The sequence below is a fragment of the Theobroma umbraticum genome, unplaced genomic scaffold, assembly GCF_002168275.2.
Source record: "Theobroma umbraticum cultivar Fairchild unplaced genomic scaffold, ASM216827v3 scaffold_86.0, whole genome shotgun sequence".
In the NCBI taxonomy this organism is placed as follows: domain Eukaryota; kingdom Viridiplantae; phylum Streptophyta; class Magnoliopsida; order Malvales; family Malvaceae; genus Theobroma; species Theobroma umbraticum.
Window position 1 is genome coordinate 6,121,861 of NW_018397263.1, and position 8,191 is coordinate 6,130,051.

General features: G+C 34.5%; 1 long non-coding RNA gene across 1 annotated transcript; it reads left to right on the plus strand.

Moving 5' to 3' along the window:
• Positions 1–1,917: 1,917 nt before the first annotated feature.
• LOC110420752 (uncharacterized) lies at positions 1,918–4,501 on the plus strand. The gene is made up of 3 exons (XR_002445562.2): positions 1,918–2,245; positions 2,321–2,410; positions 4,191–4,501. It is a non-coding gene; the product is annotated as an uncharacterized LOC110420752 (long non-coding RNA).
• The last annotated feature ends 3,690 nt before the right edge of the window (positions 4,502–8,191 follow it).

Sequence of the window (8,191 nt, forward strand, 5' to 3'; positions counted from 1 at the left end):
TGGCAGTTTATCAACTTCAAACGTGAGTTTCACCCTGACATGTTTCGAACTGGGAAAATTAGTAAACATAAAAGTTTTAGCCTTGTCTCTTAAATTTCCAATAGTTCAAGAATCACATCAATTTGACTTCTGGATTGAATGATATGATCCAAATACCGCATCATATTCAGTCCTTGCATACTGCAGCAGTGCTCCGAGTTTGACAAATATTTTTACCATGATCCAATCCGAACTGGGTAAATTGATTAAAAGTAAACTTATAGCTCTTCTTCTTAGAATTCTAGTGGTCCAAGAATCACCTTATTTGGAGTTTTTTAGAGAGAGATATGGTCAAAATACTGAAACATATATGAATGAAGTCATCGCCATACTTGCACTGATTTTCATCAAATGAGCCTTTTTCATCAATTTCCTACAAAAGCCATAAGAGAAATTAGCAATAACTACTCTTCAAGTAATTTAAAACAAAACAACATAAAATTTAACTAAAATAACTTAAATTAATCACTTAACAAGTAATCAAAACTTAAACTAGAAAAACACCTAAAATGCAAAAATTCGAACCTAAAATCTCAAAGATCTAGCTACTTAAGCCCCCAAAATGTATCAAAATAACTCTATTTAATAAAGTTATCAGTGTCATACCACACAAATACCTGATCCAAATGTGGGGGTTCCCACCACACGTAACTAGAGCCAAATGTGAGGCACCATACCACTCACTTTATTATTGTGATATTGAAGCAAACACACCAATTTTGTTGTGGCAATAACCATGCCTATATTGAGTTGTTAAGTGTAACACCCCATACCGTTGTATAGAAGCCAATAAGACCTTATCAATAAGACAAAGGGTCAATTGATGTAAATTTAAGTGCCAAAGATCAGTGATGGACAAAAGAAATATTTTGAAACAAAATATTTCATGCACGGAAAAATAATAATTAAATAATAATATTTTTATCGATGATGAATTAACAAGTTAAAAGGCGATTTGGAAGTAAACTGGAACAAAGTGAAATACTTTGTGACCCGAGCAGACTAGTGGAGACTTTTAGAATAAAATAATATTTTATTTGTTGTTGAAATTAGTCATGAAGGAAGATTATATGACTAATTTAAGTGGGAGAGAAGAAGTAAGAAAGAATATTGAAGAAAAAAATGATGTTAGTGGGGCATGCGTGTCTTCATTAAATAGAGCAAGAGCGAGTAAGTATATATTTAAATATTTTGGTGACACCTTGATGAGGTGCAAATTTGATATTTTATTTGTACAAGTGTAAAGGAAGAAAAATAAGAGGAAATTAGAATTTAAAAAGTGTTGGAAGGACCAAATTGTGAAGGATGAAAAGTTTGGAGGGTCACATGGTAAATAAGGAAAAGTTAAAGGACTTGTGTGTAATTTCAACATTTGAAGTTAAATGTGAACCAACTAACCAAGGAAAGTTAGATTATGTGGAATATGAGATGTACATGTAAATTTACTATTACATGCAAATTATAGCATGCAAAAAAAGAAGTTAGTGGGAACATGTGAGACCCCCACCATGTGAAGAAAAAGGAAGAATAAAGTTAAGTTTGTTTGCATGTAATGTGATTGGTGCATTAGGTGGCCAAATGAGGAAATGAAATGTGGGTTGCATGTAACTTGAATGGTTGAATAAATGGCCAAATAAAATGTAAAGTGAAGCTTGTGCATGGAGTGTGATTGGAGGAATAAGGTGGCATTAAAAGGAAATGAAAATGAAATGCATAGAAATACAAGTGGAATGAAATGCAAATGAGATAAATCAAAAGAGAATACCATGTGGACCAATGGATGGACAAGGCAATCTAACCAAAGGATAAAGGAATGGATAAGGAAACATTGCATGAACAAGCCACCAATGGGAATGGCGTTAATAACAAAGAAAGGAAATTGCATCATGTGACATGTAAAGGAAAAGTAAAATAGAAAAAGGGAAGTAACCTTGGGCAATCCACCCATGTAAGAGAAAAATGAGAGTGAAAGCCATTTCAAGGCTTTTGCCTTGAGAGAATCTACCCCATTTGGAAGAGAGATGAAGGGAAAATAGCCTTGTGAGGCTTCCACTCGAGAGGAGAGAAAGAGTTGAGTGAAAAGGGCTTGGAGGAGGCTCAGTTTTGTGGAATATGGGAGAAAACTGAAAGGTTTCCTCTTGCATGCCATGGTTAGAGCTTTAAGAAGGCATGGGAGGTTCGGCCTAGTGGTTCCAACCTAAGGAAGGTAAGTAGAACTTTGATTTTGGTTATGATTTCTTGATGAAATGAGTTGGTAATTGTGTGAGAATGTTTGTGGCAGCCAAGGTCCTCCAAGATTTGAAAGAAATAGATGCACACATGTGGGTCAATCGTGGAATGCATGGTGATTTTGAAGCTAGATAAGCAATGGGTGAGTATTTTAGTCTTGAAATTACAAATAGACAAGATAAATGAGATGTGTACTAATTGTTTATATTTTTGGCAGCAATGGTAACCATAGATGTGAGGAAATTGTGAGCTATATGTGTGGAACTCAAGCTAAAACTGAAAGATAAGCATGCAATGTGACTGCATGGTGTTGTGTTGGCTTTGGTTAGTTGATAGTATGCGAATTGTATGTAAAATGTTTGTGAATAATGTTGATGAAAACTATAAAATTTGGTTAAGAAATTCTTGATTTATGTGCTGCCCGTGTATAGGCATAATTAAGTGTATTGGGTTTGAATGGTTGCTAGGAAGTGTATAAGTAGAGTAAGTGAGCCGTGGTGGTGTGCTAGATGAGGTATCGAGTGACCAACCAGTAAAATTAGCTACATACACATCCGAGTCAATAACGGTGTAGTATCCCGCTATTGTACAGTGAGTAAGGGGTGTCAATTTCCAAATTTCCATACTATATATATTGCCATACAATTATAGATGTGTCGATTTACTTTAAATGTGAATTGTGGACAGCATGAGTTGTTAGCCATGGTGGGCGATTTTAAAATGGAATTGCAATCGATTATACGGTTATTGTGGAAAGCATGAGTTGGTAGAATGCTCGGCACTTGTGAATGCCATGGTTTTAAAAATGTTTTGTATATATAAATAAATATACAAGTTATATATGTAAAGTGTTTTAGAAACTAACAAACAAGCCTTTTTATGAAGTTTGCATCAAAATCTATGGTTCGTATTTTTGTGTGATATGCATAGATACATGCATTTGTTAAATGATTTAAAATGCAAGTTTTGAGAACCGGTTTTATTTCGATCTTTGAACAAAGTGTTTACACCATGCCATTTAATGTGAAAAGCAATTTGAAGGGTTATCAAACTTTGATTTCAAACAATTTAAAGGAAAAGCCTCAAAAAACTTGATTTAGTTTTTAAAATGATTTTAATAAATCAAGAGCATCGAGAGTAGGCCGAATGTCACATAGGGATAGTGTGACCCTTATGCATAAATGATCTCTAGCTAGAGAACCTTTAGGTCATCGATGAGCTGTTAGGCGTGGTTGGGGCCATGGTCTGTGATTATACATGGCAAGGCCATAGGTTATTATATGTGACTTGGCCACAAGTTGTGATATGCGGTTACAACCACTTGATTTCTCTAATGTCGGCCAACATAGTCAAGACTACCATGGTTGTGGAAATTCGATGGACCGGAGCTCCCGGATGTTATTACGTGGAAGTGGGTCCACGAGTGATTATGATACTTACCTACTCGAGAGCCTTGTGAGGTTTTCAATGCATACTCTTTTGCATGGTGGAGAGTTAAGATTCCTCTACAACTCCCCTTTATTTGAATAAAAGCTTTCAGTCCTTACTTGACGATCACGAGTTGGTTTATGTGGTTGTACACATTAATTTCTTTATATGCCACACATTTTGGGAGTGTGCATACCTTTATACTATTATTCATATTTTGTCGGCAAGTGATATTTTCGATGATTGAACTCTATTTTGCTACACTTGTTTTTGGCACTATTTTGCCAAGTGAATATTGCATTATGATTTTACGGTATCACTTTTACAAGGTACAAACACTCTACTTGTGATTTCATTTTCCTAAGATTATTATTCTTATTCCGATTTTATCATTCAAATTTATCTGCTTTATGCTCATTTTCCATCTACGCTTTGCTCACGGAGCCGATGATCACTGAGTTTGGGAGACTCACACCCTTATTTCCTTTTTGCAGGTACTGAGCAGCGTAGCGTGCATTCATCGGCATTTACAGTCCACCATGGATAGGTAAAGGGGTTTCATAACACTTTATTCCAAGTCGCTTCACTGCTAGAGGTTGAGTCTTTAATAGCATGATGTATTTGTAAATAGTGACAATGTAAATATGCAGTTGGATACTATGGACTTTAGTGTGTTCTTACAATTATGAAGAATAAAGAATAAGATGGCTTATTATGATTTATGTTCAATTCTTATTACAAAGAGTTTTATGGTTCAAAGTAACTGCATAGATTGATGGCTGAATATGAAGTAATAACTAAAGTTTCAATTAAGGCTTGTTCGAGACTTGGCAGGTTCTCTCGTGAGACTCAGATGCCGGTAACGATTGAGGAGCGGTAGCTACATTAAGGATGTTCATTTAATGATGATGACGTATTAAATTGCCAAATGTTTATTCAAGCATTGAAAGATTTATATAGAGCTATCGAGGAGGAAACTTGCATAGCATTTTCTAAATTCCCAAGTGGGAGGTAATACCCAAGATATAGGTTGTATAAGGACTGATTCCATTACCAACGGCAAAAGTACCAGTATTCTTGACATGAACTCTCTTGTTTTCTCTTTTGCAAATGTTTCGTAAGTAAAGGTGTAAATGTTTATTAACACTTTTATGCATATTGAATTTCAAAGGCATTTATGGAAAAATGTTGAAATGAGATTATTGACATTTGAAAGGATTTACATGAATATTTGTGAATATCACGTTGTTTTTGCAAAGTATGGTTTATTGCAAAAACTCTTTCCCTTGGCTTATTCCCTTCTCCATATCCATTCATGAAGTCTTTGTGACTCACCCATTATTTATCTTTATTTCTTTTTTTACAAATTAGTAGCTCGTTTGCCTAGACGCCTTATAGAGAAACAGCTTATCTCATACTTGGTAGGTGTGATAGTGCCTTTTTTCCAGCCCACTAGTGTCACTACACTCCAACGTGTGTCGAGTCAAGTCTTTTAAATGTTAATATTTGAATGGTACTTGGTTATGTAATAAGTATCAATATACTCATGTGTCACATCCCATTTTTTGGTGGGATATGATGAGTATGGTCCGCTAGACCCAAGCAAGCCTCCTTACATTTCTTCATACTCAATATGGTTTAATAACCTACATCATAATACATAAGGCAAACAATATACCATTCATATGGATTCATCCATAAGGAATTATATATTATTATGGAACTTATCAACATAAACAGTTTAACTACATTCATTTCACAAAGTCACCAGAGTATCATAATCTCATACATTTCATCATAAGAATATTCATCTACACCATCGGGTGTCCATATCGGTTCTTGAGCAACCTTGCATAGTTAATCATAACTTTCATGAGGTAAATGCCAAGCATTGGCTACACCATCATAGACATGTTCAAATATCCATAACATAAACATAAAGTAAAGATTGACTTGTTAGTAGAACATAACCCGACACTCTATGCATTGAATGGGTTTCTAGATGCCTACCAAAGAAATAAGATCAAGAGCTTATCTCTGCGATGATGGTAGCAAACTAATCACTAATTTGAAAAGCAAAGATAAGGAAAATAATGCAAAAATATTCCATAAGTGGATATGGGGAAGGGGACAAGCTAACGAGGAAGAGTTTTTTGTAATCATACATTTGTAATCTCATGTCATTTATAAAATTTCTTAATTTCCATGATTCTCATGAAACATGGCATTTAAACACATTTCCAATAACGTTTAAAGAAAACAAGTTTTGCATAAATTGCTAGAAACCAATTGCCATTGAAAAACCTTTGAAACACTTGAAAATCTATTTTCATCAGGAATCTATGAGTACAAATAACAATTCTTTGGGTTTTCTTATTCCATGGGACTATTCCTTAGGCTACAGTTCAATCTAACCAAGTTTACAATTGTAATGACTGCTACCTCAATTGCTATCGGTGTCCGAGTCTCGCAGGAGAACCTACCAAGTTCCAAACAAGCTTTAATTGAAACTTTAGTTGTTACTTCATATTCATGTTATCAATCTATGAAGTTACTTTCAACCATCAAACTCTTTGTAATAAAAATTGAACATGAATCGTAATAAGCCATCATCTCCTTTATTCATCATAATCGAAAGAATACACTAATGTCCATAGAATCCAACTACACATTTACATTGTCACTATTTACAAATACATCATGCTATGAATGACTTGACCTCTAGCAGTGGAACGACTAGGAATAAAGTACTATGAGATGCCTTTACCTATCTGCAATGGACTATAATTTCCAATGACTGCACACTAGGCTAATCACTATCCATAAAAGGGAAATAAAGGAGTGAGTTTCACAAACTCAATGATCATTGGCTCCGTGAGCAAGGCGTAGATGGGAAACAAACTTATAGCAGACAATTTGAGTAATAAAACCAAATTATAAAATGATAATCTCATAAAACCAAATCCCGAGTAAGGTGTTTGTGCCTTGTAAAAATAATGCTGTAAAATCACAATGCAATACTCTCCTTAGCAAAACAATGCCGAAAACAAACGTAGAAAAATAAATTTTAATCTTCAAAATCATCTCTTTCCAACAAAAATAAAAATAACTGTATAAAAGTATGCACGCTCCCTAAATGAGTAGCATGTCAAAATCAACATGTACATCCACCTAAATCAACTTATGATCACATAAAAGCACTAAAAGCTTTCATTCAAATAAAGGAGCTGCAAAAATATTGGCTTTCAACCATGCGAAAAAGAACAAGTCTAAAAACTCTCAAGACTCTCGAGTAAGTAGTCATCATAATAATCAACTCATAGACCCACTTCCACGTAATAACAATTTGGGAGGTCCTCCTTCACTAGATTCCCATAGCCATGGTAGCCTCGATGATGTTGGCTGACATCAGAGAAATTTTGTGGTTACAACCACATATATCAACTTGTGGCCTCCCCACATATACCAACCCGTGACCTTGCCACGTATATATCATAGACTGTGGCCCCAACCACGCCTAATAGCCCATTGGTGACCTAAAGGTTCTCTAGCTAAAGCTCACTTGTGCACAAAGGTTGCACTATTCCAATGTCACATTTGACCTACTCTCGACGCTTTTAGTTTGTCAAAACCACTTTCAAAACCAAATCATGGTTTACAAGAGTTTTTCCTTAAATCATTTAAAAACAAGGTTTGGTAACCTTTCAAAATTTCGTTTCACATTAAAATGCATGATGTAAACATTTGCAGAAAGATCAGACTAAAATCGACTCTCAAAAGAAATTAAGTTTAAACCATTTAACAAGTGCATTTAACTATGCACGTCACACAAAGATACAAGGCACGATTTTTTATGCAAAACATTGCAAAAAGGCTTGTTTCCCAGTTTCTAAAACACTTTACATATATATATAGTATACACGACAAACTCCAAATCCATTTGCATCCACAATTGCCTGTGGTTTCTACCAGCTCCTGCTCAAAAATAGTGTCTAAATTGTTCCAAATCAAATATCCAAATCGTAAATCACTTATCATTTTTCAGATTACTATAGGTATAACATTATATAATATAGAATCTTTTGAAATAGACACCCCCTACTCAGCTTACAATGGTGGGATATTACTTTGCGACTAATATTTCTCGAATGCTTACTTTATACCTACAGCAATAATCTTTGCCTAGTCAACTTCCTAGCATCATTTCAATCCAATACCATTAATAAACTTTGCTGCCAATATATTCTACATTTTCTATTCATATTTAATTCTATATTCTCATATTTTATTCATAAAAGATATTCATTTACACTTAATCCTTAGTGTAAACTTTGATTTACATAAACCCGGCAATTTGTTTATGACTTGAAACACCCATATCAATCTTTCTAATGACAATCATCATGCTCAAACTATTATTTTCATACCATTAATCACGTATATGGCAGCAACTATAAATCTAATTTCACCAAGTAATTTCTAAACTTATACACAC